This window comes from Miscanthus floridulus, chromosome 13, assembly GCF_019320115.1.
Source record: "Miscanthus floridulus cultivar M001 chromosome 13, ASM1932011v1, whole genome shotgun sequence".
NCBI classification, from domain to species: Eukaryota; Viridiplantae; Streptophyta; class Magnoliopsida; order Poales; family Poaceae; genus Miscanthus; species Miscanthus floridulus.
In genome coordinates, this window is record NC_089592.1 from 85,925,889 (window position 1) to 85,937,849 (window position 11,961).

Sequence of the window (11,961 nt, forward strand, 5' to 3'; positions counted from 1 at the left end):
AAGGATGAGGTGGCGGAGGTGATCACACTACTGTAAACAGAGACTTTGCCGAGTGTCAAAAATCGGGCACTCGGCAAAGAATTGCACTCGACAAAGATTTCTTTGCCGAGTGCCAGGCACTCGGCAAAAAATGCACTCGGCAAAGGACTTCTTCACCGAGTGTCAGACTCTCGGCAAAAGAGCAGCACTCGGCATAGGCTGACCCGCGTAACGGTGTTCGGCCATGTCCTTCTTTGCCGAGTGCCTGCTGTTAGGCACTCGGCAAAGATTTATTTATTTTTTAAAAAAAATCTTTGTCGAGTGTCCCAGATCTGGCACTCGACAATTTTTTTTAATACTTTGTCGAGTGCCACTGGCACGGCACTCGGTAAAGATTTTTTTTAAATGTCTTTTTTTTGGAAAAAATACTTTGCCGAGTGCCCCTGGCCCGGCACTCGGTAAAGATTTAAAATTTTTTTAAAAAAATGTCTTTGCCGGGTGCCCTGTGAGGGCACTCGGCAAAGACGAATTTTTTTTAAAAAAAATCCAAACCCTCTTTGCCGAGTGCTTTATCCGTGACACTCGGCAAAGACCCCCTTTGTCGAGTGCCATGCCCCGGCACTCGACAAAGTTTTTTTTTGTTTTTAGCCTCCAAAATTTTTGTGCAGCCCTTTAAAAGCACTATGAAAAAATTCAAGTAAATGAAATAAAGTAACTAAATATATCAAAAAGCCATAAAAATCTCTAAATTCTAACTATGAGTTCCTGGTGCTTTTAAAGGGTTGCACAAAAAATTTGGAGGCCAAAAACAAAAAAAACTTTGCCGAGTGCCGGGGCATGGCACTCGGCAAAGGGGGTCTTTGCCGAGTGCCACGGATAAGGCACTCGGCAAAGAGGGTTTGGATTTTTTTTAAAAAATTTCCAAAAAAAAATTAAATCTTTGTCGAGTGCCGGGCCAGGGGCACTCAGCAGAGTATTTTTTTTTCCAAAAAAAAGACATTTTTTTAAAAAAAATCTTTGCCGAGTGCCGTTCCAGGGGCACTCGGCAAAGTATTAAAAAAAATTTGCCAACTGCCAGATCTGGGACACTCAGCAAAGAATTTTTTTTAAAAAAAAATAAATCTTTGCCGAGTGCCTCCCTGATCCGGCACTCGGCAACGAGCCGTTCTGGACTTAAGCGAATTCGGCCGACCGGCAAGTCAGACAGACAGCTAGCCCCCGCGCCCACGCCCGCGCCGCCCCCGCCCCCGCGCCGCACGCCGCGCCCACGCCGTCAGCGCCCGCGCGCTGCCCGCGCGCCCGCGCTGCTCACGTCACCCGGCCGCCAGCACCGCCCGCGCCCTGCCCCCGGCCGCGCCCGTGCCCGACCCCGTTCCCGACTCCGACGACCCCGACTCCGACCCCGACGCCGCCCGCCCCTACCCCCGGCGCCCGTCAAGTATGCCTTCTCTCTTTTTGTTGTCATGGTAGTGATAGTTGTAGTAGTATTAGTTGTACTAGTAGTGCTAGTGGTAGTAGTAGTATTAGAAGTAGTGGTAGTACTAGTACAACTAGTGGTAGTAGTAGTAGTAGAATTAGTGGTAGTAGTAGTAGAAGTAGTGGTAGTAGTTGTAGCAATAGTGGTGGTAGTAGTAGTAGAACTAGTGGTAGTGGTAGTAGTAGTAGCAATAGTGGAAGTAGTAGTAGAAGTAGTGGTACTACTTGGATATATTCTTCTGCATGGATTGATATCCAAATTACATGGCTTCTCTTGAGACATATGTGCTTGTCGGCCATCGTGCCGCTGTTTTTTGCAGGTTTTGGAAACCTCACCGTGCAGGAGAGGTTCTGCCAAATTTTTTTTAAATGACAATATTTTGTTCCATTTTTGTAGAAAAGAGCCCATCGGAGCCAAGTCGGAGTTCCCGTCGTCGTGCCGGTCTGCCTACACCGTGCCGCCTTGCCACTGAACCGACCCACCATGGCCCTGCTAGCCTGACTCCGCCGCCACCCTAGGTATAACCCCTCTTTCCGTATCATGGTCGTAGATCGCGTAACCTAGTTAGGCTTCTCCCGTTCGAAAGAGATACGGTTGGAGGTATGCAGATCTTTGCATATCTATGATCGTATCTGTTTCGGATTGTCCATGTTTTTTGGACAGCCCGCGGATGCATAGATGGGTTAGTTTCCATGGTCTGCTCCGGTCCGAGACAGAGTTTCGGCTTCACCTCCCTGTTGTTCTCCGGATACGCACTCTTCTTTGGCAATACGTGTATCTAGAGAACAACGGGGAGGTGCTACCAAAATTCTATCTCGGATAGGAGTAGAGTATGGAAATTAACCTCATCTACGTATCCACGGGTGGGATTAGGACTTATCCTCACCTATTAGATAGTAGGAACACCATGTAGATGCAATTTATGGTTACATTACTCGCTGATACATATATTAGAGGATGGATGACCGTCAGTGGATGTACACGGGCTGGAGAAGTCAGAGTGATTACACCATGGAATGGATGAACAAGACCGACGCTTTCTTGAACAGTGCATTTGGCAAGGCTGCTAAAGGACATTGCCTAGTTTTGTGTCCCTGCAGCAAATGTGGAAACATGAGGAGGGTAAACAAGGTGGAAATGGGTAAACATCTGGTGAAGAATGGATTTACGCCGAACTACACCCGGTGGGTCCACCATGGTGAAGCCCATCGTATGAGAGAGGAGGTGGTGAGACCACAGGTGGAGGCTTTTGATGCTGATGCCAGGGTACCAGACATGTTAGATGACTTTCACCAAGGACAGTTCGATGAGGGACATGAGAAGGAGATGGAGGCAGCCGCACAGGCGTTCTACGACATGATGGACTCGACACAGAAACCCCTTCATGATCGGTCAACGGTGTCTCAACTGGATGCCATTGGATGCTTAATGGGGTTGAAGTCCGAGTTAAACTTGAGTCGACCTGGCTTCGATAAGATGTTGGCCATGATTGGCACCCTGCTTCCGGAGGGCCACATTTTGCCAAAGAGCATGTACGAGTCACAGAAACTCCTTCGAGCACTTAAGATGTCGTATGAGCAGATACATGCTTGTCCGAAAAGGTGCATCCTATTTAGGAAAGAACACGAGCATGTAAAGTTATGTCCAAAGTGTAAATCCTCCAGGTACCTGGAGGTAGACTCTGATGATGGCCAGAAGAGGCAACTTACGATCCCCATAAAAATCCTACGGTACCTTCTGTTCCTACCGAGGATCCAACGACTATACATGACCGAGGAATCCACGAAATAGATAACATGGCATAAAAATGGCAAACGGTACAATCCTGATAAGATGGTACACCCATCCGATGGTGAAGCTTGGATCCGCTTTAATGACAAACATCGTGACAAAGCAGATGAGGCTCGTAATGTACGTGTTGCACTGGCAACAGATGGGTTCAATCCTTATGGAATGATGGCTGCCCCATACACATGTTGGCCCGTCTTCATTATCCCCCTTAATCTCCCCCCGGTGTCTCCTTTCAACGACATAACGTATTCTTGTCGTTGATAATTCCTGGACACCTAGGGAGTAATATAGGTGTGTTTATGGAGCCCGTGTTTGATGAATTGGTCTGTGCTTGGGACGAAGGGGTATGGACATACAATTGAGCTATAAAGACAACCTTCAAAATGCACGTTTGGTACCACTACTCCCTGCATGACTTCCTGGCTTATGGGATATTCTACGCCTGGTGTGTTCATAGGAAGTTCCCTTGCCCAATATGTAAGGAAGGTGTGAGGTTCATTTGGTTGCAGAAGGGTGGCAAGTATTTGTCGTTCGATAGACATCGTCAATTCCTACCTCTTGACCATCCATTCAGACAAGACATCAAGAACTTTATGAAATGTGTCAAAGTGATATCTGATGCACCCTGGATGATGACTGGTGCCGAGGTTCATGCTTAGATAGATGCTCTGGTGCCTAATGAAGAAGGTGGTTTTGTGGGATATGGTGAGCAACATATGTGGACTCATATCTCAAGCATGACGAGGCTCCCCTATTTCGATGACCTTCTCTTGCCACATAACATTGATGTAATGCACACTGAAAAGAATGTCGCCGAGGCACTTTGGGCAACACTCATGGACACTGAAAAGTCTAAGGACAACCCTAAGGCTAGAGTGGACCTGGCAACAATGTGCGATAGACCAAATCAAGAGATGCAGCCTCCTAGTTGTGGTGAGACTTGGAGAAGGCCTAAGGCCGATTTTGTCTTGAAAAAGGACCAAAGGAGGGAAGTACTTGAATGGATCAAGACACTAATGTTCCCTGATGGGTATGCAGCGAATCTAAAGAGGGGAGTGAACTTAGGCACTCTGCGAGTAAATGGGATGAAGAGTCATGACTACCACATATGGATTGAGCGGCTTCTTCCGGCGATGGTTCGAGGCTATGTCTTAGAGCATGTCTGGCAAGTGCTGGCAGAGTTGAGCTACTTATTCCACCAGCATTGTGCCAAGGAGCTCTCTCGGACCGTCATTGATGACTTGGAAAAAGCGGCACCCGTGTTGCTTTGTAAGTTGGAGAAGATCTTTCCACTCGGCTTCTTCTTACCGATGCAGCATTTGATTGTGCACCTCCCATATGAGGCACGGATGGGGGGGCCATGCAGAACCATTGGTGCTATCCAATCGAGAGATGTCTGAAGACTCTTCACAAAAAATGTAGAAATAAAGCCAAAATTGAGGCTTCCAATGCAGAGGCATACATTCTAGAGGAGGTGTCGAACTTCATAGAGAAATACTACACTGAGAAACTTCCTAGCATTTATAATCCACCCCCTCGTTACAATGCTGATAAAAATGAATCGAACCTCAGCCTTTTCCAAGGGCAACTCGGAAGCGCAAGTGCATCGACCACTAAGCAATTGAAAAATGAAGAGTGGCGTAGTATCATGCTATATGTGTTGACCAACCTTGTCGAGGTGCAGCCGTTCATTGGGTAAGTTCTGAACGAACTTGTTTCATTTTGCCGTATGGCCTTGTTTCTTCGTCCAACCCCCTTGTTTCTCGTTGGTACAGGGAATTTCTTCGTCAATCCTGGCATGGATCAAGGCAACCTACCCCGCAAGAAAATGATACCCTTCTTTCACGGGGTGCGGGACCAGGGAGCCCCGATTTCATTTGTTGGTTCAAACAGAAAGCCCAAACTGATGCGTCTATAAGTGATGAGCTAAGACAGGTTGCAAACGGCTATGCTGTTAGGGTTAAGTCATTTACCGGTTATGACGTGAATGGATATCATTTTCACACAGTAAGCTACGAGCAGAGTCGGCCCAATCGAAAAACCACAAACAGCGGAGTTGTTACGCCCGACATTGATGGACTCGACTATTATAGAAGAATTGAAGAAATCTATGAACTATCATTCTATGGTTCCAAACCTCTTACTCCTGTCATATTCAAATGCCACTGGTTTCATCCTGGAGTAACGAGACGGACCCCTAAGCTTAGGCTAGTCGAAATTCAATAGGATTCTGTCTATCTAGGAAAAGATGTCTACATTGTGGCTCAACAGGCCGTCCAGGTTTATTATACGTCATACGCGTGCAAAGACGCCGAGCATCTTAAAGGTTGGTCTATTGTACACAAGGTATCATCACACGGTAAACTACCTGTCCCAAATGATGAAGATTACAACTTCAACCCAAACACATATGATGGAGAGTTCTATCAAGAAGAGGGACTACAAGGGAGGTTTGACATAGACTTAACCAAAGAGATAGGAATGGAAGTAGACAATGAAAGGGATGATGACAAGGACGCTAGAGACGAGGTGCGAAATCTGAAGGACATACAAATGCTTGAGCGATTACGTTTAGGCAATGACAATGAAGACAACATTCCTCCTTCGGATAGTGTTGATGAGTTGGACAATGTTGATAGTGATGATGAGACCTATGATCCAGCTAATCTCAATAATGAAGATTATTTCTAATACATGTAATACTATATTTTTTGTAATTATATTTTGTTCATTTTTGCACCTATTTCTAATTATGTCTTGTTTTTCTTTTTTGTTGCAGGTGATTGAACAAAGATGGCGGGCTACCGTCATAGGTCCGTGAACTCGATTTACCAAAGACCACGCTAGCTATAGGAGGAGGCGGAAGGGGCAGCGGAGGGATCGGTCAGGAGGACGAGGAAGAGGACCGCCAACCGTAGGAGGGGGCCGTCTGCTCCCACACCGTGTGAGGAGGATCCGAAGGATGAGGTGGCGCCCGTGGACGAGTTGGACGATGAGCTGGTTCGCCAGACAGATGAGGAGGGGCCATGTGAGGAGGAGGAGGTGGCAGGTACGGGTTCCGCTTCCTCCGACTCCTCTTCGAGTGTCTACTTGCGAGGTCCCGCGAGCCTCACATAGGCTCCGCTTCCTCATCAACGCTCAGTGATTCGCCCCGAAGGGCAAAAATAAGTAACTTTATACGTTATCACCACCACTTCATATGATATGATGAAAAAAAACTAATAATTTTTCTTAATCACTTGTGCAGGAACTGGGTGGTTGTGTCAGGTGGTAACGCACGGCTAGTCAATGGCATCATGGGTCTTCTATGCAGGCAACACTTCCTCGGCATTGTCATGTACGCATCGAAGATGGAGCCGGCCTACTCATTTGACCACTACGCCGTCGCCACCGATGTGGAGTACCCCAATAAGGCGGCGCGGGCGAAGGCAGAGCTTTGGGTAAGTCTCCCTCGCACAACATTGCTCAATATGTCGCATTCATAAGACTTTTCTTGAAATAATGAATGGATACATTGCTTTTGTATGCAGACTTATTACAGATGTGAGGAGGGATTTGAGGCCAGGACGGAGCAGGTGACTACCAAAGCCTGTAAAAAACTCGTCACCGACATGCATCATGAGGCACACATCCAGGCTATCGTAACCTACTATGGGTCGAAGCTTAGAGAGAGGAAAACCAAGAAAGACGTAAGAGAGATGCAGCTGACCCGGGAGCAGTACCTTGAGGTAAATGAAGAACATCAATATTGATTCGTTTTGAGATTAAGTTGGTTTAATTTGATCTTCTTATATGTCCAATACTTGATGACGTGTAGATGATTCCCTGGTGGTGCCAAGCGTATCCCGAGTGCTGGGCGATGATGGTGGAGACGTGGTTCACGGAGGAATATCTCTAGATGCACAGGGATGCCCGGGACCACCGTTTGTAGATGCAAGGTCCAACACACCATCAAGGCAGTCGCAGCCTCGCCGGATACAAACAAGCATGGGTACGTGAATTCATTTATCTATTGTGACGCTAAGTTCTGCCTGATTTGTAATCATCGTGCTGTCTTTCTCACAGTCGGTGTCACATAGTGACCAGGTTTGCTTGGACTTCCAGGCATGGTGTATGGCCCACAAGGGCAAGGCGACGTCTGACGTCTCCTTCAACCTAGAGGACCTGCCCGAGGCATACACAAACCCGAGCGTCCACTCCTACATCGGTGAGTACACTGAGGTGGCGAGGTCGCTCCATGGGTCAGACCATGATCCGAGCACCCAAGACTTCGATAGAGAGGCCGTCATGAGGGCGGGGCAAGGCAAGAAGCATGGGCGGTTCTGGCTTGGCGACGGCATCATCGACACGGCCTCTACTCCCTCTCTCTCCCAGATCTGAGCACGGAGCACGAGCGAGAGCCCGGCCATTCGCACACAACCGACCGCTGCATAGCACCGAGTGGACGCACTCGAGGTTATTCCTGTTTTACTCATCATACATTAATCTTTACACACCTTAATTAGTTTTGCATTACTGAAACATTGGAGTAAAATATTGCAGGCTCGGCTGGAACAAGAAATGAGGCAACGTCAGGAGCTGGCGGCCCAGCTGAACGCCGAGTGGACCAAGCGGCAGGCCTAGGCGCAGAGGCTGACGGACATTATGGAGTTCCTACAAGGGCTTGGGCAACGTGTGGGCTTGTCTCTACCACCTGGGCTGTTGGTTCCATTTCCGCCTTCGCGTCCTGCAGCTGCAGCTACTCCTATGAGTATGAAAGTTTTTTTCTTTCACTTGTGCTTTGCTTGTATGGCCTCTACCTTCCTAGATTAGCTATCTAAATAATCTTGTCTTACATGTAATCTTTACTCCTTTGTGCAGTCTCCATCTGACGGTGGTTCGAATAATCCACCTCATGCATCTCCAAATGATGCAACTAGGCCTTCACCACAGTCGCAGTGGCCGAGATGAGTGCATGTTGTATTTTTTTTCATTTGTTGTTCACTTGGTGATGGACTTTGATATACTTGTGATGCACTTGTGGACTTTGATGGACTTGTGGATTTATTTGGATGGACTTGAGCACTTATTATTATATATGTGATATATATTGTGATGGATGTGATATGTACGGATGGATGTGTGGATGGATGAGATATATATGTGATGGATGAGATATATATGTGATGGATGAGATATATAATTGTATGAATTTATTTGTCATGATGGAATATAAAAAAAATAAAAATGGCCGTTTTGGGTCACTTTGCCGAGTGTTGCACTCGGCAAAGGACCCCTTTGCCGAGTGCCATGGTCACAACACTCGGCAAAGCTGGAAAAATGGGCCAATGGAAAACTATTTTTCCAGCTTTGCTGAGTGCCATGACCATAGCACTCGGCACTGAATTTTTTTTAAAAAAATTCCAACTTTGCCGAGTGTCGGCTAGAGGACACTCGGCAAAGAATTTTTTTTTAAAAAAATTCAAACTTTGCCGAATGTCGGCCAGAGGGCACTCAGCAAAGATTTTTTTTAAAAAAAAATTCAAACTTTTCCGAGTGCCGGCCAGAGGGCACTCGGCAAAGATTTTTTTTAAAAAAATTCAAACTTTGCCGAGTGCCGGCCCTAGAGGGCCCTCGGCAAAGATTTTTTTAAAAACAAAATTCAAACTTTGCCGAGTGCCGGCCAGAGGGCACTCGGCAAAGAAATTTAAAAAAAAAATTCAAACTTTGCCGAGTGCCGGCCCAGAGGGCACTCGGCAAAGAATTTTTTTTTTTAAAAAATCAAACTTTGCCGAGTGCCGGAATTTTTTTAAAAAAATAAAAAAATCTTTGCCGAGTGTCTACAGGTTGGCACTCGGTAAAGCCACCGTCAACGGAGCCGGCGCCGTGACGGCCGCTTTTCTTTGCCGAGTGCTCGATAAAAGACACTCGGCAAAGAGGGCTTTGCCGATCAATTTTTTGACGTGTGTTTTTTGCCGAGTGCCGCACCCGGCAAAGGCTTTGCCGAGTGCCTCAGGCACTCGGCAAAGAACCTGAGTCCAGTAGTGTCAAGAAGTTCAAGGCGCGCGCGGAGGCGGAGAGCGGCAACAAGCTATGCGTGCTGTGGATAGATCGCGGCGGCGAATTCACTTCGGTGGAGTTCGTTGCGTACTGTGCGGATCAAGGTGTGGTGCGACACCACACCGCGCTATACTCGCCACAATAGAATGGCGTGGTGGAGCAGTGGAACCAGACGGTGATCGGCATGGCTTGATCCATGATAAAGACCAAGAGCATGCCGGCAAGGTTCTAGGGTGAGGCGGTGACCACGGCGGTGTTCATCCTCAACCGTGCGCCCACCAAGGCCCTGAAGGGCAAAAAGCCATTTGAAGCCACGTATGGGCCCAAGCCGAGCGTGTCCTTCCTTCAGACATTCGGCTGTATTAGCCACGTCAGGAAGATGAAGCCGGTCCTCACCAAGCTGGAGGACAGGAGCACACCGATGGTGCTCCTAGGCTACGAGGAAGGTACCAAGGCGTACCGGCTCTATGACCCACATAGAGGCAAGGTGGTTGTCTTGTGCGACGTAGTGTTCGATGAGAAGGCGGCCTGGGACTAGGACAGTCCGGGCACGAGGAAAGTTGGCGGCTCCACCAGCACCTTCGTTGTCAAGCACTTGGTCATCCATGGTGGTAGAGACATTGGAGAGGAGGTGCCGACCACTTCAGCAACAGATCTGAGCACTCCTAGGGTGGTGCCGAGCACTCCGGGAGTGGTGCTGAGCACTCCAGGAGTGGTGTCTAGTGGTCCTGCAGTGGTGCCGACCACTCCAGGACGGGTGCCGAACGCTCCCGTAGCAAAGCCGAGAGGTCTTGCAGTGGTGCTGATCATTCCAAGACTGGTGCCGAGCACTCCTGCAGTGGTGCCAACCACTCCAAGAGTGGTGACGAGCGGTCTAGGAGTAGTGCTGAGCACTATAGTCACGGTGCCAAGCACTCTAGGTGTTGTGCCGACCGCTCCGACGGAACAGGGGACTCCATCGACGCCGATCGAGTTTGCCTCACCTCTATGCGACATCACTGAGTTCGTGGATGCCTTCCACGACGGTGAGGAGGTGCGGTTCCACAGGCTGGACGAGATCGTCAGTAGCACAGGGTCGTCAGGCCTCGAGATGTCAACGGGGATTCCCCGTCGGGGGTTACTGCCCCGTCCCCGTCCTCGCGGGGACAAATTTCCCCCGTCCCTGTCCCCGTGAAGGCTCACGGGGAGCACTTCTTCCCCATCCCCATCCCCGCTCGGGGATTTAATCTCTACGGGGATCCCCATCCCCGCAACACTTGAAGCACGTCACCGCCGCCGTCGTGGACGCCATCGATGAGCACACCACCAAGCACGCCATAGTTCCACCTCGGCTACCACGCTCGCCTCTGCCGCCCTCATCGTCGAGCTCACCTCTGCTCGCCAGATTGAGGAAGAGGGAGAGCAAGACGACAGAGGTGAGCTCAGTAGTCGAGGCTCGCCGGATTCAGAAGAGGAAGAGGAAGAGCAAGACATAAGAGGCCGTGCTCGCCGAAGCCGCCGACGGTAGAGGTGAGCTCGAGGTAGAGGGAGAGCAAGACGCGGGGCGCCCTTGCCGTCACCGCCGCCCACCGGAGGTGGGAGGGGAACAAGAGGCACGCACGTAGGGTCGCCGGCCAATGTGCTGAGGACCAGGGGCGGGAGGGGGGCCACTGACGGTGGCCTGACGCCGAGCCTGGGAGCGCCGCCATCATCGCCTGCGTGCCAAGCGCAAGTGGAGAGGGATCGGATGCTTTGCCGAGCTATGCCCTATGGGCTGGGTCTGTGCCGGTGTGCCCTAAGGGCCTCTTCCCTCTGCTGTGATGGGCCGATGTAGGCCAGTGGCTAGATGGCCCATGCTGCCTGCCGGCGTATGCCCCAGCCCCAAAACAAAAGGCCCACCACTCCGCGCGTATGCCCCAGCCTAGCTGCGTGCTTCACTGCTTCGCGGGGTGAGTTGGCGGGGATCAGGGTCGGGGACCAGGCAACCATCCCCGTCCCCGCCATCCCCGATGGGGACATCATTCCTACCAAATCATTCCCTGTGGGGATTAATTCTCCTCCATCCCTGTCCCCTAATGGAAGAATTCACCGTGGGGAATCGGGGATCGGGTCCCCGTTGACATCTTTAGTCAGGCCTGACGGGTCGGCTGCTCAATGACCTAGAGCTGCTTTTTGTCAGTGCAGAGGAACCACCCACGTTCGCGCTGGGTGAGCACGATGCAAATTGGCGACGGGCGATGCTGGAGGAGATAAAGGCGATCGAGGAAAACGAGACTTGGGAGCTTGTCGATCTACCTCCAGGATACCGTCCGATCGGCCTGAAGTGGGTGTACAAGGTCAAGTGGGGCGAGCGTTGCGCCATTGTTAAGCACAAGGCGTGCCTCGTCGCCCGAGGCTTTGTCCAGCGTGAGGGCATCGACTTCGAGGAAGTCTTTGCGCCGGTAGCGTGCATGGAGTCTATCCGACTGCTGCTGGCTTTGGCAGCAGCGAAGGACTGGCGCGTCCATCACCTGGACATAAAATTGGCCTTCCTCAATAGCGAGCTGGTGGAGACAGTCTTCATCAGGCAACCTCCGGGTTTCGCCGTTAATGGAGCAGAGCATAGGGTGCTCCGACTGCACAAGGCGCTCTACGGGCTGCGGCAGGCCCCGCTAGCGTGGAACGCCAAGCTTGATGCCACGCTGGGCGAGCTTGGG